At 44.6% G+C, this 25,962-nt stretch overlaps 1 protein-coding gene across 8 annotated transcripts in view; it reads right to left on the bottom strand.

Moving 5' to 3' along the window:
- The window catches only part of SYNGAP1 (synaptic Ras GTPase activating protein 1), a 496,744-nt gene that overhangs the window by 268,125 nt on the left and 202,657 nt on the right, over positions 1–25,962 (bottom strand). The window lies entirely within an intron of this gene.

Below are 25,962 nucleotides of genomic sequence, written 5' to 3'. Positions count from 1 at the left end.
ACATTTGAGGCTAATTTCAGTAGGCGACAATAGGTGGGCAATGCGTTCTTCTCTATACTGTAGCTCTTTATAGTGAACTTCTTACCTTTTTTCCGACAAGACACAACAACCGAGCCAATATCAATAAACTAGAGCCAATGCTCAGCGAAGCCAATACTCAGCCTATCAATAAACTAGGACCAATACTGAGCAAAGCCAATACTCAGCCTATCAATTAACTAGGATCAATGCTCAGCGAAGCCAATACTCAGCCTATCAACTAACTAGGACTAATACTGAGCGAACCCAATACTCAGCCTATCAATAAACTAGGACCAATACTGAGCAAAGCCAGTACTCAGCCTATCAATTAACTAGGATCAATGCTCAGCGAAGCCAATACTCAGCCTATCAATAAACTAGGACCAATACTGAGCAAAGCCAATACTCAGCATATCAATTAACTAGGATCAATGCTCAGCGAAGCCAATACTCAGCCTATCAACTAACTAGGACTAATACTGAGCGAAGCCAATACTCAGCCTATCAATAAAATAGGACCAATACTGAGTGAAGCCAATACTCAGCCTATCAATTAACTAGGACCAATGCTCAGCAAAGCCAGTACTCAGCCTATCAATAAACTAGGACCAATACTGAGCAAAGCCAGTACTCAGCCTATCAATAAACTAGGACCAATACTGAGCGAAGCCAATACTCAGCCTATCAATCAACTAGGACCAATACTGAGCGAAGACAATACTCAACCTATCAATAAACTAGGACCAATACTGAGTGAAGCCAATACTCAGCCTATCAATAAACAAGGACCAATACTGAGCGAAGCCGATACTCAGCCTATCAATGAACTAGGACCAATACTGAACAAAGCCAATACTCAGCCTATCAATCAACTAGGACCAATACTGAGCAAAGCCAATACTCAGCCTATCAATAAACTAGGACCAATACTGAGCGAAGACAATACTCAGCCTATCAATAAACTAGGACCAATACTGAGTGAAGCCAATACTCAGCCTATCAATAAACTAGGACCAATACTGAGCGAAGACAATACTCAGCCTATCAATTAATTAGGACTAATACTGAGCAAAGCCAATACTCAGCCTATCAATAAACAAGGACCAATACTGAGCGAAGCCAATACTCAGCCTATCAATTAACTAGGACCAATACTGAACAAAGCTAATACTCAGCCTATCAATCAACTAGGACCAATACTGAGCAAAGCCAATACTCAGCCTATCAATAAACTAGGACCAATACTGAGCAAAGCCAATACTCAGCCTATCAATAAACTAGGACCAATACTGAGCGAAGACAATACTCAGCCTATCAATAAACTAGGACCAATACTGAGTGAAGCCAATACTCAGCCTATCAATAAACAAGGACCAATACTGAGCGAAGCCAATACTCAGCCTATCAATTAACTAGGACCAATGCTCAGCAAAGCCAATACTCAGCCTATCAATAAACTAGGACCAATGCTCAGCGAAGCCAATACTCAGCCTATCAAGTAACTTGGGCCAATGCCCAGCGAAGCCAATACACAGCCTATCAATTAACTAGGACCAATACTGAACGAAGCCAATACTCAGCCTATCAATTAACTAGGATCAATGCTCAGCGAAGCCAATACACAGCCTATTAATTAACTAGAGCCAATACTCAGCGAAGCCAATACTCAGCCTATCAATAAACTAGGACCAATAATGAGCGAAGCCAATACTCAGCCTATCAATAAACTAGGACCAATAATGAGCGAAGCCAATACTCAGCCTATCAATTAACTGGGACCAATGCTCAGCGAAGTCAATTCTCAGCCTATCAATTAACTAGGACTAATACTGAACGAAGCCAATACTCAGCCTATCAATTAACTAGGACCAATGCTCAGCGAAGCCAATACTCAGCCTATCAATTAACTAGGACCAATGCTCAGCGAAGCCAATACTCAGCCTATTAATTAACTAGAACCAAAACTGAGCAAAGTCAATACTCAGCCTATTAATTAACTAGAACCAAAACTGAGCAAAGTCAATACTCAGCCTATTAATTAACTAGAACCAAAACTGAGCAAAGTCAATACTCAGCCTATCAATTAACTAGAGCCAATACTGAGCAAAGCCAATACTCAGCCTATCAATAAACTAGAGCCAATACTGAGCGAAGCCACTACTCAGCCTATCAATAAACTAGGACCAAAACTGAGCGAAGCCAATACTCAGCCTATCAATTAACTTGGACTAATACTGAGTGAAGCCAATACTCAGCCTATCAATTAACTGGGACCAACACTGAGCGAAGCCAATATTCAGCCTATCAATTAACTAGAGCCAATACTGAGCAAAGCCAATACTCAGCCTATCAATAAACTAGAACCAAAACTGAGCAAAGTCAATACTCAGCCTATTAATTAACTAGAACCAATACTGAGCGAAGCCACTACTCAGCCTATCAATAAACTAGGACCAATACTGAGCGAAGCAAATACTCAGCCTATCAATAACCTAGGACCAATACTGAGCGAAGCCAATACTCAGCCTATCAATAAACTAGGACCAATACTGAGCGAAGCCAATACTCAGCCTATCAATAAACTAGGACCAATACTGAGCGAAGACAATACTCAGCCTATCAATAAACTAGGACCAATACTGAGCGAAGACAATACTCAGCCTATCAATAAACTAGGACCACTGCTCAGCGAAGACAATACTCAGCCTATCAATTAACTAGGACCAATACTGAGCGAAGCCAATACTCAGCCTATCAATTAACTAGAGCCAATACTGAGCAAAGCCAATACTCAGCCTATCAATAAACTAGAACCAAAACTGAGCAAAGTCAATACTCAGCCTATTAATTAACTAGAGCCAATACTGAGCGAAGCCACTACTCAGCCTATCAATAAACTAGGACCAATACTGAGCGAAACAAATACTCAGCCTATCAATAAACTAGGACCAATACTGAGCGAAGCCAATACTCTGCCTATCAATAAACTAGGACCAATACTGAGCGAAGCCAATACTCAGCCTATCAATAAACTAGGACCAATACTGAGCAAAGACAATACTCAGCCTATCAATAAACTAGGACCAATACTGAGCGAAGACAATACTCAGCCTATCAATTAATTAGGACTAATACTGAGCAAAGCCAATACTCAGCCTATCAATAAACTAGGACCAATACTGAGCAATGCCAGTACTCAGCCTATCAATAAACTAGGACCAATACTGAGCGAAGACAATACTCAGCCTATCAATAAACTAGGACCACTGCTCAGCGAAGACAATACTCAGCCTATCAATTAACTAGGACCAATACTGAGCGAAGACAATACTCAGCCTATCAATAAACTAGGACCAATACTGAGCGAAGACAATACTCAGCCTATCAATTAATTAGGTCTAATACTGAGCAAAGCCAATACTCAGCCTATCAATAAACTAGGACCAATACTGAGCAAAGCCAGTACTCAGCCTATCAATAAACTAGGACCAATACTGAGCGAAGCCAATACTCACCCTATCAATAACCTCGGTCTAATACTGAGCAAAGCCAATACTCAGCCTATCAATAACCTAGGACCAATACTGAGCGAAGCCAATACTCAGCCTATCAATAAACTAGGACCAATACTGAGCGAAGCCAATACTCAGCCTATCAATTAACTAGGACCAATACTGAGTGAAGCCAATACTCAGCCTATCAATTAACTAGGACCAATACTCAGCCTATCAATAAACTAGGACCAATACTCAGCCTATCAATAAACTAGGACCAATACTCAGCCTATCAATAAACTAGGACCAATACTCAGCCTATCAATAAACTAGGACCAATACTCAGCCTATCAATAAACTAGGACCAATACTGAGCAAAGCCAATACTCAGCCTATCAATAAACTAGGACCAATACTGAGCAAAGCCAATACTCAGCCTATCAATAAACTAGGACCAATACTGAGCGAAGACAATACTCAGCCTATCAATAAACTAGGACCAATACTGAGCAAAGCCAATACTCAGCCTATCAATTAACTAGGACCAATACTGAGCGAAGCCAGTACTCAGCCTATCAATAAACTAGGACCAATACTGAGCGAAGCCAATACTCAGCCTATCAAGAAACTAGGACCAATACTGAGCGAAGCCAATACTCAGCCTATCAATTAACCAGGACCAATACTGAGTGAAGCCAATACTCAGCCTATCAATGAACTAGGACCAATACTCAGCCTATCAAAAAACTAGGACCAATACTCAGCCTATCAATAAACTAGGACCAATACTGAGCGAAGACAATACTCAGCCTATCAATAAACTAGGACCAATGCTCAGCGTAGACAATACGCAGCCTATCGAATAACTACGACCAATACTGAGCGAAGACAATACTCAGCCTATCATTAAACTAGGACCAATACTGAGCAAAGCCAATACTCAGCCTATCAATTAACTAGGACCAATACTGAGCGAAGCCAATACTCAGCCTATCAATTAACTAGGACCAATACTGAGTGAAGCCAATACTCAGCCTATCAATTAACTAGGACCAATACTCAGCCTATCAATAAACTAGGACCAATACTCAGCCTATCAATAAACTAGGACCAATACTGAGCGAAGACAATACTCAGCCTATCAATAAACTAGGACCAATGCTCAGCGAAGACAATACGCAGCCTATCGAATAACTAAGACCAATACTGAGCGAAGACAATACTCAGCCTATCATTAAACTAGGACCAATACTGAGCAAAGCCAATACTCAGCCTATCAATAAACTAGGACCAATACTGAGCGAAGACAAAACTCAGCCTATCAATAAACTAGGACCAATACTGAGCAAAGCCAATACTCAGCCTATCAATAAACTAGGACCAATACTGAGCGAAGACAATACTCAGCCTATCAATTAACTAGGACCAATACTGAGCAAAGCCAATACTCAGCCTATCAATTAACTAGGACCAATACTGAGCGAAGCCAGTACTCAGCCTATCAATAAAGTAGGACCAATACTGAGCGAAGCCAATACTCAGCCTATCAATAAACTAGGACCAATACTGAGCGAAGCCAATACTCAGCCTATCAATAAACTAGGACCAATACTGAGCGAAGCCAATACTCAGCCTATCAATTAACTAGGACCAATACTGAGTGTAGCCAATACTCAGCCTATCAATTAACTAGGACCAATACTCAGCCTATCAATAAACTAGGACCAATACTCAGCCTATCAATAAACAGCCTATCAATAAACTAGGACCAATACTCAGCCTATCAATAAACTAGGACCAATACTCAGCCTATCAATAAACTAGGACCAATACTGAGCGAAGACAATACTCAGCCCATCAATAAACTAGGACCAATACTGAGCGAAGACAATACTCAGCCTATCAATACACTAGGACCAATACTGAGCGAAGACAATACTCAGCCTATCAATACACTAGAACCAATACTGAGCGAAGCCAATACTCAGCCTATCAATAAACTAGGACCAATACTGAGCGAAGACAATACTCAGCCTATCAATTAACTAGGACCAATACTGAGCAAAGCCAATACACAGCCTATCAATAAACTAGGACCAATACTGAGCGAAGACAATACTCAGCCCATCAATAAACTAGGACCAATACTGAGCCTATCAATAAACAGCCTATCAATAAACTAGGACCAATACTCAGCCTATCAATAAACTAGGACCAATACTCAGCCTATCAATAAACTAGGACCAATACTGAGCGAAGCCAATACTCAGCCTATCAATTAACTAGGACCAATACTGAGCGAAGACAATACTCAGCCCATCAATAAACTAGGACCAATACTGAGCGAAGCCAATACTCAGCCTATCAATAAACTAGGACCAATACTGAGCGAAGACAATACTCAGCCTATCAATTAACTAGGACCAATACTGAGCAAAGCCAATACTCAGCCTATCAATAAACTAGGACCAATACTGAGCGAAGACAATACTCAGCCTATCAATAAACTAGGACCAATGCTCAGCGAAGACAATACGCAGCCTATCGAATAACTAAGACCAATACTGAATGAAGACAATACTCAGCCTATCAATTAACTAGGACCAATACTGAGCGAAGACAATACTCAGCCTATCAATAAACTAGGACCAATACTGAGCGAAGACAATACTCAGCCTATCAATAAACTAGGACCAATACTGAGCAAAGCCAATACTCAGCCTATCAATAAACTAGGACCAATACTGAGCAAAGCCAATACTCAGCCTATCAATTAACTAGGACCAATACTGAGCGAAGCCAATACTCAGCCTATCAATTCACTGGGAACTAGTGACAGGTATGTTGGTCACTGCAGCCCTCTGCATTTAGCGCGTGGGGAAACCCATTTGGTTCCGCAGTTTACACGGAATCAGTGTGTTTCCGCACATTAACACATGGTCCACCACATGGGGAAAAGGCTAATTAATTGATTAATTAACAGCTTTTCCCTGTGCAATGCGATCAATTAGCTGTGAGGTAAGCCCAGAGGGTAAATAAATTCCCTCATAAGGGGCATATTTCATTAGCTGTGGGATTCACCCTGCAGCTAATTGTGGGCACTGCCTGATTCAATTAGCTGTGGGAACCCTGTGCTCTAATTACCAGAGGCAGGATTTTTAGTCACAGTGAAAAAACTGTTACACTGTAAAATGCAAATTCTGCATTTGAATACGCAGGGAACCCCGTTTATGTAGAACACACCCAGTGATTACCACGCGGGAAATGGCAAATTAAATGAATAGCTTTTTCTTGAGCAGCGCAATCAATTAGCTGTGGGATAAATTCCGCGGCTAATTGAATATGCCCCTATGAGTTTATTTATCAATCAGCATTTATCAAAAACACAGATTCTCTGCAATTCTACCGGCACTGACTTAAAGCACCAAATTCATTAAGTGTAAAATGAGGCGTGATGTCATTGAATGTAATAATTCTGACTAAATCTGCTGCTGCAAAGAAAAAGTAGTGGATTTAGAAAATGCCAATTGCTTAAAAAACAAACAAAAAAAACCCTAAGTCTTAAATGCACGTATACAAAGTTCCATCCAGACAGACAGGCAGACATACATTTGGGGATTACAATAGGGATTGTAGTGCTCTAAGATCCATCAGCATGTGATGGGTTCAGATTCACACTCTCACCACCGTCTGTACATTTTATCATCAATGGGAAATACTGTTTAACCCAGCCACTGCACTGACAAGCACACACAGGGAGGTCGCTGGGTTCCAGAGCGGGGACCTCTGCTGGTGGGTTGCATTAGGATAAGGAGATGTAATAAAACTCATTTACTTCTCTCTGTCTAGCTCAATGTTCCCATGGAAACGTTATAACAGGCACTCTCCCAAACATTATATCATCATACGCAGTGAGTTATATTAGAGGGAACATTTAAGATTTGAATGGGTTTTAATTGCCAGGAATGTGCTACTAGATTTTTGATAATCTGCCCTCACTATAGATTAGATAGATAGATAGATAGATAGATAGATAGATAGATAGATAGATAGATAGATAGATAGATAGATAGATAGATATCAGAGGTCACATGGAGTTCTGTGATGATGTAAGAGGAGAAGGTTATACAGATAACAGAGATCCAGAATGATTTCTTATATCCGTAATTATGTACAATCAAAGTAGCATTATGCACTTTGAGTCGTATTGGGAGAAAAGTGCCATAAATTATTATTATTATTATTATAATACACAAACACTGACATCAGAAACATTGTTTATACATATATTATGTACAGGAGTTTACACATACTGGATACTAACGTCACTTGTGTTTTCTGTTACTATAGCATTTATAGTAAAGGGCCAGTGATTTATAGTAAAGGGCCAGTGATTTATAGCAGAGGGCCAGTGATTTATTGTAAAGGGCCAGTGATTTATAGCAGAGGGCCAGTGATTTATAGTAAAGGGCCAGTGATTTATAGCAGAGGGCCAGTGATTGAGTGTTACACCCACAGAACTGTCCCTGCAATGGCCCACATATAAGTATACTGCAGAGAATCTCCTGCATATCAGCACAAATGATTCCTTCCCAAGCTTCTGCAGCAAGGATAGGCCTCATTTGTGCGACGCAGTTCCGGCCAAATGATGGGACACCTTTACCTCGCTCAGCGCTGGGCTGAATGTGTAAGACATATTATGGTTGATAAAATAAAAGCTTAAAATGTACAATGAAGATACATGAAACATATTTTCATTTAATATTAAAAGGAAAAATAAGATTTTAAACCTACCGGTAAATCTCTTTCTCCTAGTCCGTAGAGGATGCTGGGGACTCCGTAAGGACCATGGGGATAGACGGGCTCCGCAGGAGACATGGGCACTAAAAAATAACTTTTGGTATGGGTGTGCACTGGCTCCTCCCTCTATGCCCCTCCTCCAGACCTCAGTTAGAGAAACTGTGCCCAGAGGAGACGGACAGTACGAGTAAAGGATTTTTGTTAATCTAATTGCAAGATACATACCAGCCCACACCATCCACACCGTATAACCTGGGATATACGAACCAGTTAACAGTATGAAACAACACAGCATCAGTCCGAGACTGACCAAAACTGTAACATAACCCTTATGTAAGCAAAAACTATATACAAGCCTTGCAGAATTTAGTCCGCACTGGGACGGGCGCCCAGCATCCTCTACGGACTAGGAGAAAAAGATTTACCGGTAGGTTGAAAATCTTATTTTCTCTAACGTCCTAGAGGATGCTGGGGACTCCGTAAGGACAATGGGGATTATACCAAAGCTCCCAAACATGCGGGAGAGTGCGGATGACTCTGCAGCACCGATTGAGCAAACAGGAGGTCCTCCTCAGCCAGGGTATCAAACTTATAGAACTTTGCAAAGGTGTTTGAACCAGACCAAGTAGCAGCTCGGCACAGCTGTAATGCCGAGACCCCTCGGGCAGCCGCCCAAGAAGAGCCCACCTTCCTAGTGGAATGGGCCTTTATCGATTTTGGTAACGGCAATCCTGCCGTAGAATGAGCCTGCCGAATCGTGTTACAGATCCAGCGAGCAATAGTCTGCTTCGAAGCAGGAGCGCCAACCTTGTCGGCTGCATACAGGACAAACAGTGCCTCTGTTTTTCTGACCCGAGCCGTTCTGGCCATGTAAATTTTCAAAGCCCTGACCACATCAAGGGACTCGGAACCCTCCAAGTCTCGCGTAGCCACAGGCACCACAATAGGTTGGTTCATATGAAAAGATGAAACCACCTTGGGCAAGAATTGAGGACGAGTCCGCAATTCTGCTCTATCCACATGGAAAACCAGATAGGGGCTTTTGTGAGACAAAGCCACCAACTCCGACACACGCCTAGCCGATGCCAAGGCTAACAACATGACCACTTTCCAAGTGAGATATTTTAATTCCACCGTTTTAAGTGGTTCAAACCAGTGAGACTTAAGGAACCGCAACACCACGTTAAGGTCCCAGGGTGCCACTGGAGGTTCAAAAGGAGGCTGAATATGCAGCACTCCCTTCACAAAAGTCTGTACTTCTGGGAGAGAAGCCAATTCCTTCTGAAAGAAGATGGATAGGGCCGAAATCTGAACCTTAATGGAGCCTAATTTTAGGCCCAAATTCACTCCAGTCTGTAGGAAGTGAAGGAAACGGCCCAGATGGAATTCTTCCGGAGGAGCATTCCTGGACTCACACCAAGAAACATACTTCCGCCATATACGGTGATAATGTTTAGCTGTCACGTCCTTCCTAGCCTTTATCAGAGTAGGAATGACCTCATCCGGAATGCCCTTCTCCGCTAGGATCCGGCTTTTAACCGCCATGCCGACAAACGCAGCCGCGGTTTGTCTTGGAACAGACAGGGCCCCTGTTGTAACAGGTCCTGTCTTAGAGGAAGAGGCCATGGATCTTCTGTGAGCATTTCCTGCAGATCCGGATACCAGGCCCTTCGCGGCCAATCTGGAACAATGAGAATTGTCTGTACTCCTCTTCTTCTTATGATTCTCAATACCCTACGGTGTCACCAGGGCATCCACTGCCACCGCCTGAGGGTCTCTTGACCTGGCGCAATACCTCTGTAGTTTCTTGTTGAGGCGGGACGCCATCATGTCTATCTGGGGCAGTCCCCACTGACTTGCAATCTGTGCGAAAACTTCCTGATGAAGTCCCCACTCTCCTGGATGTAGATCGTGTCTGCTGAGGAAGACTGCTTCCCAGTTGTCCACTCCCGGAATGAACACTGCTGTCAGTGCGCTTACATGATTAATCCTGGTGGCTTCCGCCATTGCTACTCTGCTCTTTGTTCCACCTTGGCGGTTTACATGAGCCACTGCGGTGATGTTGTCTGACTGAATCAGAACTGGTAGGTCGCGAAGCAAATTCTCCGCTTGACTAAGGGTGTTGTATATGGCCCTCAATTCCAGGACGTTGATGTGAAGACAAGCCTCCTGGCTTGACCAGAGACCTTGGAAGTTTCTTCCCTGTGTGACTGCTCCCCAACCTCGGAGGCTCGCGTCCGTGGTTACCAGAATCCAGTCCTGAATGCCGAACCTGCGACCCTCCAGAAGGTGAGCACTCTGCAGCCACCACAGGAGAGATACCCTGGCCCTGGGGGACAGGGTGATCATCTGATGAATTTGTAGATGTGACCCGGACAACTTGTCCAGTAGGTCCCATTGGAAAGTCCTCGCATGGAACCTGCTGAAGGGAATGGCCTCGTAAGACGTCACCATCTTTCCCAGGATTCGAGTGCAGTGATGCACTGACACCCTTTTTGGCTTCAATAGGTCCCTGACCAGAGTCATGAGTTCCTGGGCCTTTTCTATCGGAAGATAAACCCTTTTCTGGTCCGTATCCAGAATCATGCCTAAGAAGGGCAAACGAGTCGTAGGAACCAACTGTGACTTCGGGATATTGAGAATCCAACCGTGTTGTTGTAACACCTTCAGCCAGAGTGATACGCTGTTCAGCAACTGCTCTCGTGATCTCGCTTTTATCAGGAGATCGTCCAAGTACAGGATAATTGTGACACCCTGCTTGCGCAGGAGCACCATAATTTCCGCCATTACCTTGGTGAAAATCCTCGGGGTTGTGGAAAGCCCAAACGGCAACGTCTGAAATTGGTAATGACAATCCTGTACCGCAAATCTCAGGTATGCCTGATGAGGTGGATATATGGGAACATGAAGGTATGCATCCTTTATGTCCAGGGACACCATATAATTCCCCCCTTCCAGGCTGGCGATGACGGCTCTGAGCGATTCCATCTTGAACTTGAACCTTTTTAAGTATAGGTTTAAGGATTTTAAATTTAAAATGGGTCTGACCGAACCGTCCGGTTTCGGGACTACAAACAGAGTTGAGTAATACCCCATCCCTTGTTGAAGCAGGGGAACTTTGACCACCACTTGTTGAAGACACAATTTTTGAATTGCATTTAAAACAATCTCCCTCTCTGGGGGAGAAGCTGGTAGGGCCGATTTGAAAAAGCGGCGAGGAGGCACCTCTTCGAATTCCAGCTTGTAACCATGGGAAACAATTTCTATTGCCCAGGGATCCACCTGTGAGTGAACCCAGATGTGGCTGAAAAGTCGAAGACATGCCCCCACTGGGGCGGACTCCCTCAGCGGAGCCCCAGCGTCATGCAGTGGATTTTGTAGAGGCCGGGGAGGACTTCTGCTCCTGGGAACTAGCTGTGGTTGGCAGCTTTTTCCCTCTGCCCTTACCTCTGGCAAGAAAGGACGATCCCCGTACTCTCGTTTTTATGCGACCGAAAGGACTGCATCTGATAATGTGGCGCTTTCTTAGGCTGTGAGGAAACATAAGGCAAAAAGTTGATTTACCTGCCGTGGCCGTGGCAACTATGTCCGAGAGACCTTCCCCAAACAATTCCTCACCCGTGTAAGGTAAAACCTCCATATGCCTCTTCGAGTCGGCATCACCCGTCCATTGTCGGGTCCATAGGACTCGTCTAGCAGAAATCGCCATAGCGTTGACTCTAGAACCCAGTAGGCCAATGTCTCTTTGAGCATCTCTCATATATAAGACAGCATCTTTAATATGACCCAGGGTCAATAAAACGGTATCCTTATCCAGGGTATCCATTTCCGCTGATAAGGTATCTGTCCATGCTGCTACAGCGCTACAAACCCAAGCCGACACTATCGCCGGTCTGAGTAAGGTACCAGAATGTGTATAAATGGACTTCAAGGTAGTCTCCTGCTTGCAATCAGCAGGATCCCTGACGGTTGCCGTATCCTGAGATGGCAGCGCTACCTTTTTGGATAAACGTGTCAACGCTTTGTCCACCCTTGGGGAGGATTCCCACCGTATCCTGTCCTTAGTTGGGAAAGGATACGCCATAAGAATCCTTTTGGGAACCTGCAGTTTCTTGTCTGGAGATTCCCAAGGCTTTTCAAATAACTCGTTCAGCTCATGAGATGGGGGAAAGGTTACCACAGGTTTCTTTTCCTTATACATGCGCACCCTCGTGTCAGGGACAGAGGGGTCATCTGTGATATGCAACACATCTTTTATTGCAATAATCATATATTGAATACTTTTAGCCAATTTTGGCTGTAACTTTGCATCATCGTAGTCGACACTGGAGTCAGAATCCGTGTCGGTATTAGTGTCTACCATTTGGGATAGTGGGCGCTTTTGAGACCCGGAAGGTCCCTGCGACATAGTGGCAGGCAGGGCTTGACTCCCTGTACACTCCCTAGACTCAGCTTTGTCCAACCTTTTGTGCAATAAATTCACATTAGCACTTAAAACATTCCACATGTCCAACCAGTCAGGTATCGGTGTTGCCGACGGAGATACCACACTCATTTGCTCCACCTCCTCCCTAGGAGAGCCTTCTACCTCAGACATGCCGACACATGCGTACCAACACACCACACACTCAGGGAATTCTCTTATCTGAAGACAGTTCCCCCACAAGGCCCTTTGGAGAGACAGAATGAGAGTATGCCAGCACACACCCAGCGCCAATGACCCAGGGAAAAACAAATATCTTTACCCAGATAGCGCTATTATTATTATTACACTGCGCCAAATTATGTGCCCCCCCTTCTTTCAAACCCTCTGTCACCGTGTTCAGCAGGGGAGAGTCCAGGGAGCTTCCTCTCAGCGGTGTGCTGTGGAGAAAATGGCGCTGGTGAGTGCTGAGGATCAAGCCCCTCCCCCTCAGCGGCGGGCTTCGGTCCCGCTTAAAATCTTTCAAAACTGGCGGGGGATCTCTTATATATAGTTTAGAGCCTATATATATATATATATATATATATTTCAGCTGCGCATTACCTCAGTGAAGATCCGAAGTCTTCTGCCGCCTCTGAAGTCTTCTATCTTCACATACTCACCCGGCTTCTATCTTCCGGCTCTGTGAGGAGGACGGCGGCGCGGCTCCGGGACGAACGACGAGGGTGAGACCTGTGTTCCGACTCCCTCTGGAGCTAATGGTGTCCAGTAGCCTAAGAAGCAGAGCCTAGCATTTAAGTAGGTCTGCTTCTCTCCCCTCAGTCCCACGATGCAGGGAGCCTGTTGCCAGCAGGCTCCCTGAAAATAAAAAACCTAACTAAAATACTTTCTTTCAGGAAACTCAGGAGAGCTCCCTGTAATGCAGTGCCTCTGGGCACAGTATCAAACTGAGGTCTGGAGGAAGGGCATAGAGGGAGGAGCCAGTGCACACCCATACCAAAAGTTCTTTTTTAGTGCCCATGTCTCCTGCGGAGCCCGTCTATCCCCATGGTCCTTACGGAGTCCCCAGCATCCTCTAGGACGTAAGAGAAAGTTGATATTATGCTTATTTTTTCATGATTCCCACATTCATTATCTGTTCAACATGCCTGGCAGAATGTTGTGAAAACGTACAGTGAGATGGAGAGAACCTCATGTATATAAGAATATAGTAAAATAAAGACTAGGTCTATAAGAAAGTGGAGGTAATTTAACCCTTTACATCCACAGTTCCCTCTGTTCTATCCTCTTTCCTTTAGTTTCTTCCCTGACTATTATACCTATAGCGACTGCCTAATATATAGCAAGGGGGACTGAGCACAGTGTATCTAATATATAGCAACGGGGACTGAGCACAGTGTATCTAATATATAGCAAGGGGGACTGAGCACAGTGTATCTAATATATAGCAAGGAGGACTGAGCACAGTGTATCTAACATATAGCAAGGGGGACTGAGCACAGTGTATCTAATATACAGCAAGGAGGATTGAGCACAGTGTATCTAATATATAGCAAGGGGGACTGAGCACAGTGTATATAATACATAGCAAGGGGGACTGAGCACAGTGTATCTAATATATAGCAAGTACTGAGCACAGTGCATCTAATATATAGCAAGGAGGACTGAGCACAGTGTATCTAATGTATAGCAAGGAGGTCTGAGCACAGTGTATCTAATACATAGCAAGGAGGACTGAGCACAGTGTATCTAATATATAGCAAGGGGGACTGAGCACAGTGTATCTAATATATAGCAAGTACTGAGCACAGTGTATCTAATATATAGCAAGGAGGACTGAGCACAGTGTATCTAACATATAGCAAGGGGGACTGAGCACAGTGTATATAATATATAGCAAGGAGGACTGAGCACAGTGTATCTAATATATAGCAAGGGGGACTGAGTACAGTGTATATAATACATAGCAAGGAGGACTGAGCACAGTGTATCTAATATATAGCAAGTACTGAGCACAGTGTATCTAATATATAGCAAGGAGGACTAAGCACAGTGTATCTAATATATAGCTAGGAGGACTGAGCACAGTGTATCTAATATATAGCAAGGAGGACTGAGCACATTGTATCTAATATATAGCAAGGAGGACTGAGCACAATGTATCTAATATATAGCAAGGAGGACTGAGCACAGTGTATCTAATATATAGCAAGGAGGACTGAGCACAGTGTATCTAATATATAGCAAGTACTGAGCACAGTGTATCTAATATATAGCAAGGAGGACTGAGCACAGTGTATCTAATATATAGCAAGGGGGACTGAGTACAGTGTATCTAATATATAGCAAGGGGGACTGAGCACAGTGTATCTAATATATAGCAAGGGGGACTGAGCACAGTGTATCTCTACAAGGGTCACAGTTTCTCTTTCTCCTCCATAAGACCCGTAGCCCTCCTTTCTTTGCACTGTGACTGTCCTTTATTTGGATTCCTTGTGTAGATGTGTGTGGTTGCTCTCCTCTATTGGCTAACTGGCTCCTACAGTTATTACAGTATCCACCCTGTATGTTACTAGATGTGCTGGATGGCATCTGTGAGTGTGCAATATATACAGTATGTTTTCCTCACGTCTATCTGTATGCCTCGCAGTTACAATGCTACAGGGTCATATACTAATACATGGCAGCTTGTGAAGTTGTAACATTGTGGGGATACACGGCGGGCAGGATTGAAGTGACTGAGATGTTGTGCACAGGGTGCAGTAATAGGGGTGACGCCAGGAGAAGAACTCAGGAGCAGTGTACTCCGCTGAGGGAGAAGTGGACGGAGCAAACCAGAGGAAAGGAGGACGAGAGAGAAGAAAAAGGAGGATGAGTAATACAAGGAAGGAAGAAATTAAATGGAGACATGGGATGGAGAAAGAAGTGAGTGGGAGGCAGCGAAAGAGAAGGGGAGCTGAATATATACCAATATATACTGAGAGGGGAGGGGGAGATGGGGCTGAGGAGGAAAGAGGGAGGGATGGATAGATGGATAGATAGATAGATAGATAGATAGATAGATAGATAGATAGATAGATAGATAGATAGATAGATAGACAGAATGAGAAATAGATAGATATTTAGAAGAAAGAAAGAAAGAAAGAAAGAAAGAAAGAAAGAAAGAAAAAGAAAGACAGAAAAATGAGATAGATAGATAGATAGATAGATAGATATGAGAAAGAAATATATGATCGATAGATAGATAGGTAGATAGATAGATAGATAGATAGATAGATAGATAGATAGATAGATAGATAGATAGATAGATATGAGAAAGAAATATATGATAGATAGATAGATAGATAGATAGATAGATAGATAGATAGACAGAATGAGAAATAGATAGATATTTAGATATGAGATAGATAGATAGATAGATAGATATGAGATAGATAGATAGATAGATAGATAGATAGATAGATAGATAGATATGAGATAGATAGATATGAGATAGATAGATAGATAGATAGATAGATAGATAGACAGAATGAGAAATAGATAGATATTTAGATATGAGATAGATAGATAGATAGATAGATAGATAGATAGATAGATAGATAGACAGAATGAGAAATAGATAGATATTTAGATATTAGATAGATAGATAGATAGATAGATAGATAGATATGAGAAATAGATATTTTGATATATGATAGATAGATAGATAGATAGATAGATAGATAGAATGAGAAATAGATAGATATTTAGATATTAGATAGATAGATAGACAGAATGAGAAATTGATAGATATTTAGATATTAGATAGATAGATAGATAGATATGAGAAATAGATATTTTGATATATGATAGATAGATAGATAGATAGATAGATAGATAGATAGACAGACAGAATGAGAAATATATATTTTGATATATGATAGATAGATAGATAGATAGATAGATAGATAGATAGACAGAATGAGAAATAGATAGATATTTAGATATGAGATAGATAGATAGATAGATAGATAGATAGATAGATATGAGATAGATAGATAGATAGATAGATATGAGAAAGAAATATATGATAGATAGATAGATAGATAGATAGATAGATAGATAGATAGACAGAATGAGAAATAGATATTTAGATATGAGATAGATAGATAGATAGATAGATAGATAGATAGATAGATAGATAGATAGATAGATAGGAGGGGGTGTCACTGAGAGAGAGCTATGATGGGCTACATGTATGAATTACCCCAGCTAGAGGTGGGCTGTGTCTCCACCCCCAGCCCCCAGGAATAGACCAGGGATCTCCCCACCTCTCTGACAGAGTCTATGTAATAATTATCTGTAATTAGCCGGCAGGAGGGGAAGAGACGGAGGTGTGTGGGAGCGAGGGAAGGACATGGAAGGAGAGATTAGGCGACACATCGATCTGTTCATTAGACCCTTATTTTGGGATTCTTCAGTCTGTACATCTGCTCCGCGCTTCTCTTCATTCTTGAATCATCCCATCTGTCTGGAGTAAAATCACAGCCTGCTCACACAATCCCACTAGAAGTGCTCCTAGTCCTCCCTTCCCCTCTATTTAACTCTCTCTCATGTGCATCCCAGGGATCGCCAATCACACGCACTCCGGTAACACTGCTGCCAGTATCGTATAGTACACAGCCTCTGACTGGCAGGGCATGCTGGCACTCCTAGTTCCCACGCGCAGGTTGTCCAAGTATGTATTTTATATTTGCTCATGCAACCTATTAGTGTCATTGCTAGCTATAATGTCTATATGGAGGTTTCAATAGATGGTTCATCCAAGAGAGATGGTATCCGGACTGCAGGTCGACAACAAAAAGGTCGACACGCCTTAGGTCGACGCCAATTTGTCGACACGCCTTAGGTCGACATGGGCAAAAGGTCGACATGGACAAAAGGTCGTCAGGGACAAGGTCGACATGGAAAAAGGTCGACATGCGTTTTTCACAATTTTTTTTCTTTTTTGGAAACTTTTCATTCTTAACGATCCACGTGGACTACGATTGTAACGGTAATCTGTGCCGAGCGAAGCGGAGCGGAGCGAAGGCACCAAGCCCGAGAGGGGACGCGGTGCACTAATTGGGGTTCCCGATCACTCTACGAAGAAAACTACACCAAAAAAATATATTAAAAATTCATGTCGACCTTTTTCCATGTCGACCTTGTTCCGGTCGACCTTTTGTCCATGTTGACCTAAGGTGTGTCGACCAATTGGCGTCGACCTAAGGCGTGTCGACCTTTTTGTTGTCGACCTGGAGTCCCAGACCCAGAGAGATAACAGCAGACTGCCTTCCTTGCTTCAGGACATCATAGGACTTGTAGTTCCCCAGCAACTGTAGAGCCACAAACTGTAATGGCTAACAGCTTATGGCGGTTCATGGACATACACCTAATTTTGTGGCATAATGTATGCTTTTCCATACTACGCACATGCACCAAATGTCTGTATGCATACATCTACACGCAGACCTTCCTGTATCATACACTTATGAATCCTTATGTTTGTAGAGGTGAGAGAGAGAATGAAAAAGCAAGTGTGGGTAGAGTAGAGGAAGGACGTATTCACATAACATCTGGGCACAGGCGCATATACACCTGTCTCTTGACCCTGCTGAGATGCAATGATGATGACCATTTTGATTGGCTCATTGTGTCAAGACCCCTTGACACAATAAGCCATTGATCATTAGCAATCATCGATGGTCTGATGGCAATGGTAGCTGGTTTTACCATTGATGGAAGGCCACGAATGATGAACATCAATGGAGGAGTCCCAATGGCTGATGCCATCCAAGTTATGGTCATGATGGCTCAATCATCTATGGTTTGTTACAGACGGTTTAGAAACCATAGAAGAAGGTGATCTCTTCCCTCCCACTGATTTCATTCATTACTATGGCTACTATATTACGTGCAGTCGCGGTTGCCGACTTGCATTACAGTACATGATATTTCCATTTGGACTGCTGCAGCAATGATTAGACGATTGTGTTGAATGAAACTTTAGATGGTAAATGCAATGTTCACATTTATTACAACACCGTGCATTTGTAAGTAGGTAAGTTTGCTGCGGAATGATCTATCATTTGCTCTTCCACAATGACCCCCAGATGACGGAGCTCCAGCAACATTACAAGGAACCATAGGCGAGGGGAATATAGATGGATTTAGACTCAGATCAGCGGCTGTAGCTAATTGTGCTTCCGCCAAGAAGGGGGTGAATACAATTATTGGATTTCTAGTTGTAATTCATAAAAACAAAAAAGTTTAAGAGCTTTGTGGGGTCTATATATACCCCGGTTGATAGGGGCAACAGATAGGTTCAGGGCTAGTGCAAGCAAGGGTGGAGGTAATGACAATCAGAACAATAGTACCTGAGGGAAGACCAGGAGGGTTGTGTTAGCAGTGCCGCCGTTCAGAGCTAAAGTCTGAGGGGACCGCACCGTCGCTGCCCGGGGGGCACCTATATTAGACTTGCAGGGTGTCTGAAGCAGCAAATTCAGAAGAGCCGCTCATCACGTTCTTAGGACATGCCCAACGCTCAGCTCCCTGGTCTTGGCCTTCTCTTCCGTGACACCATGACATCATGTGTTAGGGGCATGGAGCACGAGGAATGGCGCAGGGCACATTAACGCCATGCTTCGGCACCGGGGAAGATGGCACTGCTTGTGAGAGGTATCAATCTATGTGGAAGGGGGAACACAGAAGGGTGACACAAAAAGGCACATCGGTATACTAGAGCAGAAAGAGGTGACATAATATATATATCAGTCAATGTGTACAGTGGTATGTAACACATTCACCTACCCTACTGGGTTGGGACTGAACCGCTGACAATCAGAATATCAACAGCGTCATCCTGATGATAAGAATCCAGAACAGCTTTGCTGGGCCCTGGTAATTAAAGGGGGCATGGCCAATGAGGGGAGGCCTGGCCAGATCGCTCCTTTGAAAATAGTAAAAAATATAAGTGACTTGCGGCTGGGAAACGGTCGTGTGACGCTCGGGGGGTGCTGGTGTCAGAACCGGTGGGCAGCGGACGGCGGCAGGAGAGAGGGCGCGATTGCGCCCCCTCTTTTAATTATGCAGGGAGAAAGGACTGGTCGCCGAGTGTGCTGGGCTGGGAGACAGGTTGCTGCAGCAGCCGCCATTCCACTCACCCAACCCGTGTGGCTGTCAGCAACGGGGAAGGGAGAGGGCAGCGAGACCCGGGACCCTCCAATGAGCCCAGCTGAACAGTACTCGCCCCCCCCCGCGAGTCACTGCCCAAACTCTCCCTCCTAGCAGCCTAACCCTCCCTGGCCACAGCCTAACCCGGTGCTCGGGATTCTGGCGCCGAGTTGGTGACGCTATTTGGGATCCGTTGTCGGAATTCCAAGTAGTTGCGACATTCCGGTGTCGTTATTGTGACAGCCTGGATCCCGACCGCTAAGATCCTGACCAGATCCGCTCCTATTATTTTAATTGGAATCCTAACAAATTCCATTCATTTGCATTTTCTGCTTAAAATTCTACTCCATCCACTGTGTGTGTGTTTATATGTGCATGTGTGTTGTTGTGTATCTGTGTGTCCCATTAATGTTTCTGCTGACACATACTATTATGTTTCCACAGGGTTATGGGAGATAATGGAGCACAGAGCTGAAGTTTAGCCTAGGGCCTGAGTTACGTTTGCACCCGTGCACTGCCTCCATGTACAGATGGGAGACACTGACTTCATGTGACACTATCAGCCATTCACATCAGACGTTGGCCTGAATTGTGTGTGCCGTCACGTGGCTGGCAAAATGATTATACTGTAGTCAAATAACACTTCCCAACCAAGGAAGGAGTTACTGTTAGAAATTATTTGCAAAACCAGAGTTTCTAGAACAACTGCAGGTGATACAAGATGGAGAGCAGGAATAAATCCGGTTTTGGGTGTATTTCTTATTAATAGTATGAGATGTGAGTTCAGGGGCTAGTGAGACGTTAGATGGCAAGTTCAGCAGACTCTGGATAGTACAAAAGTATAGGCTGATACTTGGTCTGCCACGCATGGCTCGGTATGGGTTTGCTACTGCATCCTGGCAGTCGAGATGCCAGCGGTCACATGACTGTCATCCTGACATTAAAGATCCCGAAATCGGAGGGGGTAATTATTTTAGCCCCCCTCGTCCCCTACCCTAACCCTTGGGGGTGGCAGCTAGGACTAACCGCCCCACTAGTGCCTAACCCTAACCCTCCCTGCCCAGGCCCTACCCCTAAGGTGAACCCCGATACTTACCTTCGGGATGTTGGCTGCCGATGTTCTGGAACCGGTCTTCCTAGGGTTATCAGGATTCTGGCATCGGTCACATGACTGCCAGCATCCCGTCCGTCAGGATGCCGAAAACATCACTCTGTCTGTAGATGCTAAATACCGTGTATCGCAGAAATTGATTGAAATAATTTTTACTAAAATAACGCCTGTTTCACTTTATTTTAGTATCACCTGAATGTACTAAACGGCAATTGGAGGAGAATTCGCAAACCTATCCTCCAAGACCTTAAATTCACATTTATTTTTTCTAGTAACCTGATCACATTTCCCATACTTGTAATGGGAAATGCGTCCTGCCCGAACTTACTAAAGAAAATTGTAAAAAAATAAATAAACATGCTTCTGTATTTTATGAAAAGCTGTTCTGGACTTCATTGTTTCTGTACAATATTATGCAATGTATCTGTTAAGCGCCTTGAGTCCTATTGGAGAAAGAGCACTATGTAAATAAAATTACTAATATTATTATTATTATTATTATTATTATTATTAATAATAATAAATACTGGAGGGAGCCTTGTGATAATAACGCTATCTTGAGATAGCGTTATGCAGGTTTCCCTGCACTTGCACAGCCTTCTCTGCCTGCTGACAGTGCAGGCTGTGCTCGGATCCAGCCTCTGTGATCAGCCATGTGTGTCTGACAGACCACAGGCTGATCACTGTGTAACAAAAAAAAAAAAAGAATTTACTTACCGATAATTCTATTTCTCATAGTCCGTAGTGGATGCTGGGGACTCCGAAAGGACCATGGGGAATAGCGGCTCCGCAGGAGACTGGGCACAAAGTAAAAGCTTTAGGACTAGCTGGTGTGCACTGGCTCCTCCCCCTATGACCCTCCTCCAAGCCTCAGTTAGGATACTGTGCCCGGACGAGCGTACACAATAAGGAAGGATTTTGAATCCCGGGTAAGACTCATACCAGCCACACCAATCACACCGTACAACTTGTGATCTGAACCCAGTTAACAGCATGATAACAGAAGGAGCCTCTGAAAAGATGGCTCACAACAACAATAACCCGATTTTTGTAACAATAACTATGTACAAGTAATGCAGACAATCCGCACTTGGGATGGGCGCCCAGCATCCACTACGGACTATGAGAAATAGAATTATCGGTAAGTAAATTCTTATTTTCTCTAACGTCCTAGTGGATGCTGGGGACTCCGAAAGGACCATGGGGATTATACCAAAGCTCCCAAACGGGCGGGAGAGTGCGGATGACTCTGCAGCACCGAATGAGAGAACTCCAGGTCCTCCTCAGCCAGGGTATCAAATTTGTAGAATTTAGCAAACGTGTTTGCCCCTGACCAAGTAACTGCTCGGCAAAGTTGTAAAGCCGAGACCCCTCGGGCAGCCGCCCAAGATGAGCCCACTTTCCGTGTGGAATGGGCTTTTACAGATTTTGGCTGTGGCAGGCCTGCCACAGAATGTGCAAGCTGAATTGTACTACAAATCCAACGAGCAATCGTCTGCTTAGAAGCAGGAGCACCCAGCTTGTTGGGTGCATACAGGATAAACAGCGAATCAGATTTCCTGACTCCAGCCGTCCTGGAAACATATCTTTTCAGGGCCCTGACTACGTCCAGCAACTTGGAATCCTCCAAGTCCCTAGTAGCCGCAGGCACCACAATAGGCTGGTTTAAGTGAAATGCTGAAACCACCTTAGGGAGAAATTGAGGACGAGTCCTCAATTTTGCCCTGTCCGTATGAAAAATTAGGTAAGGGCTTTTATAGGATAAAGCCGCCAATTCTGAGACACGCCTGGCTGAAGCCAGGGCTAACAGCATTACCACTTTCCATGTGAGATATTTTAAGTCCACAGTGGTGAGTGGTTCAAACCAATGTGATTTTAGGAATCCCAAAACTACATTGAGATCCCAAGGTGCCACTGAGGCACAAAAGGAGGCTGTATATGCAGTACTCCCTTGACAAACGTCTGAACTTCAGGAACAGAAGCCAGTTCTTTTTGGAAGAATATTGACAGGGCCGAAATTTGAACCTTAATGGACCCTAATTTGAGGCCCATAGACAGTCCTGTTTGCAGGAAATGCAGGAAACGACCCAGTTGAAATTCCTCTGTAGGGGCCTTCCTGGCCTCGCACCACGCAACATATTTACGCCAAATACGGTGATAATGTTGTATGGTTACATCCTTCCTGGCTTTGATCAGGGTAGGGATGACTTCATCCGGAATGCCTTTTTCCTTCAGGATCCGGCGTTCAACCGCCATGCCGTCAAACGCAGCCGCGGTAAGTCTTGGAACAGACATGGTCCCTGCTGGAGCAGGTCCTTTCTTAGAGGTAGAGGCCACGGGTCTTCCGTGAGCATCTCTTGAATTTCCGGGTACCAAGTCCTTCTTGGCCAATCCGGAGCCACGAGTATAGTCTTTACTCCTCTCCTTCTTATGATTCTCAGTACTTTTGGTATGAGAGGAAGAGGAGGGAACACATAGACTGACTGGTACACCCACGGTGTTACCAGAGCGTCCACAGCTATTGCCTGAGGGTCCCTTGACCTGGCGCAATATCTGTCCAGTTTTTTGTTGAGGCGGGACGCCATCATGTCCACCTTTGGTTTTTCCCAACGGTTCACAATCATGTGGAAGACTTCTGGGTGAAGTCCCCACTCCCCCGGGTGAAGATCGTGTCTGCTGAGGAAGTCTGCTTCCCAGTTGTCCACTCCCGGAATGAACACTGCTGACAGTGCTATCACATGATTTTCCGCCCAGCGCAGAGTCCTTGCCACTTCCATCATTGCCCTCCTGCTTCTTGTGCCGCCCTGTCTGTTTACGTGGGCGACTGCCGTGATGTTGTCCGACTGGATCAACACCGGCTGACCCTGAAGCAGAGGTCTTGCCTGACTTAGGGCATTGTAAATGGCCCTTAGTTCCAGGATATTTATGTGAAGTGACGTTTCCATGCTTGACCACAAGCCCTGGAAATTTCTTCCCTGTGTGACTGCTCCCCAGCCTCTCAGGCTGGCATCCGTGGTCACCAGGACCCAATCCTGAATGCCGAATCTGCGGCCCTCTAGGAGATGAGCACTCTGTAACCACCACAGGAGAGACACCCTTGTCCTTGGAGACAGGGTTATCCGCTGATGCATTTGAAGATGCGATCCGGACCATTTATCCAGCAGATCCCACTGAAAAGTTCTTGCGTGGAATCTGCCGAATGGAATCGCTTCGTAAGAAGCCACCATCTTTCCCAGGACCCTTGTGCATTGATGTACTGACACTTGGCCTGGTCTTAGGAGGTTCCTGACTAGGTCGGATAACTCCTTGGCTTTCTCCTCCGGGAGAAACACCTTTTTCTGTACTGTGTCCAGAATCATCCCTAGGAACATCAGACGTGTCGTCGGAATCAGCTGTGATTTTGGAATATTTAGAATCCATCCGTGCTGTCGTAGTACTACTTGAGATAGTGCTACTCCGACCTCTAACTGTTCTCTGGACCTTGCCCTTATCAGGAGATCGTCCAAGTAAGGGATAATTAAGACGCCTTTTCTTCGAAAAAGAATCATCATTTCGGCCATTACCTTGGTAAAGACCCGGGGTGCCGTGGACAATCCAAACGGCAGCGTCTGAAACTGATAGTGACAGTTCTGTACCACAAACCTGAGGTACCCTTGGTGAGAAGGGCAAATTGGGACATGGAGGTAAGCATCCTTGATGTCCAGAGACACCATATAGTCCCCTTCTTCCAGGTTCGCTATCACTGCTCTGAGTGACTCCATCTTGAACTTGAACCTTTTTATGTAAGTGTTCAAGGATTTCAGATTTAAAATGGGTCTCACCGAGCCGTCCGGCTTCGGTACCACAAACAGCGTGGAATAATACCCCTTTCCCTGTTGTAGGAGGGGTACCTTGATTATCACCTGCTGGGAATACAGCTTGTGAATGGCTTCCAATACCGCCTCCCTGTCGGGGGAGACGTTGGTAAAGCAGACTTCAGGAACCGGCGAGGGGGAGACGTCTCGAATTCCAATTTGTACCCCTGAGATACTACCTGCAGGATCCAGGGGTCCACTTGCGAGTGAGCCCACTGCGCGCTGAAATTCTTGAGACGGGCCCCCACCGTGCCTGAGTCCGCTTGTAAGGCCCCAGCGTCATGCTGAGGACTTGGCAGAAGCGGGGGAGGGCTTCTGTTCGTGGGAAGAGGCTGTTTGCTGCAGTCTTTTTCCCCTTCCTCTGCCCCGGGGCAGATATGAGTGGCCTTTTGCCCGCTTGCCCTTATGGGGACGAAAGGACTGAGCCTGAAAAGACGGTGTCTTTTTCTGCTGCGAGGTGACTTGGGGTAAAAAGGTGGATTTTCCAGCCGTTGCCGTGGCCACCAGGTCCGATAGACCGACCCCAAATAACTCCTCCCCTTTATACGGCAATACTTCCATATGCCGTTTGGAATCCGCATCCCCTGACCACTGTCGCGTCCATAATCCTCTTCTGGCAGAAATGGACATCTCACTTACTCTTGATGCCAGAGTGCAAATATCCCTCTGTGCATCTCGCATATATAGAAATGCATCCTTTAAATGCTCTATAGTCAATAATATATTGTCCCTGTCCAGGGTATCAATATTTTCAGTCAGGGAATCCGACCAAGCCACCCCAGCACTGCACATCCAGGCTGAGGCGATTGCTGGTCGCAGTATAATACCAGTATGTGTGTATATACTTTTAAGGATATTTTCCAGCTTCCTATCAGCTGGTTCCTTGAGGGCGGCCGTATCAGGAGACGGTAACGCCACTTGTTTTGATAAGCGTGTGAGCGCCTTCTCTACGCTAGGGGGTGTTTCCCAACGCGCCCTAACCTCTGGCGGGAAAGGGTATAATGCCAATAATTTTTTAGAAATTAGCAGTTTTTTATCGGGGGAAACCCACGCTTCATCACACAC

This window comes from Pseudophryne corroboree, chromosome 8 (genome assembly GCF_028390025.1).
Source record: "Pseudophryne corroboree isolate aPseCor3 chromosome 8, aPseCor3.hap2, whole genome shotgun sequence".
Lineage (NCBI taxonomy): Eukaryota > Metazoa > Chordata > Amphibia > Anura > Myobatrachidae > Pseudophryne > Pseudophryne corroboree.
Note: the sequence above shows the minus strand (reverse complement) of the source record. Positions and strands in the feature narration are given on the sequence as shown.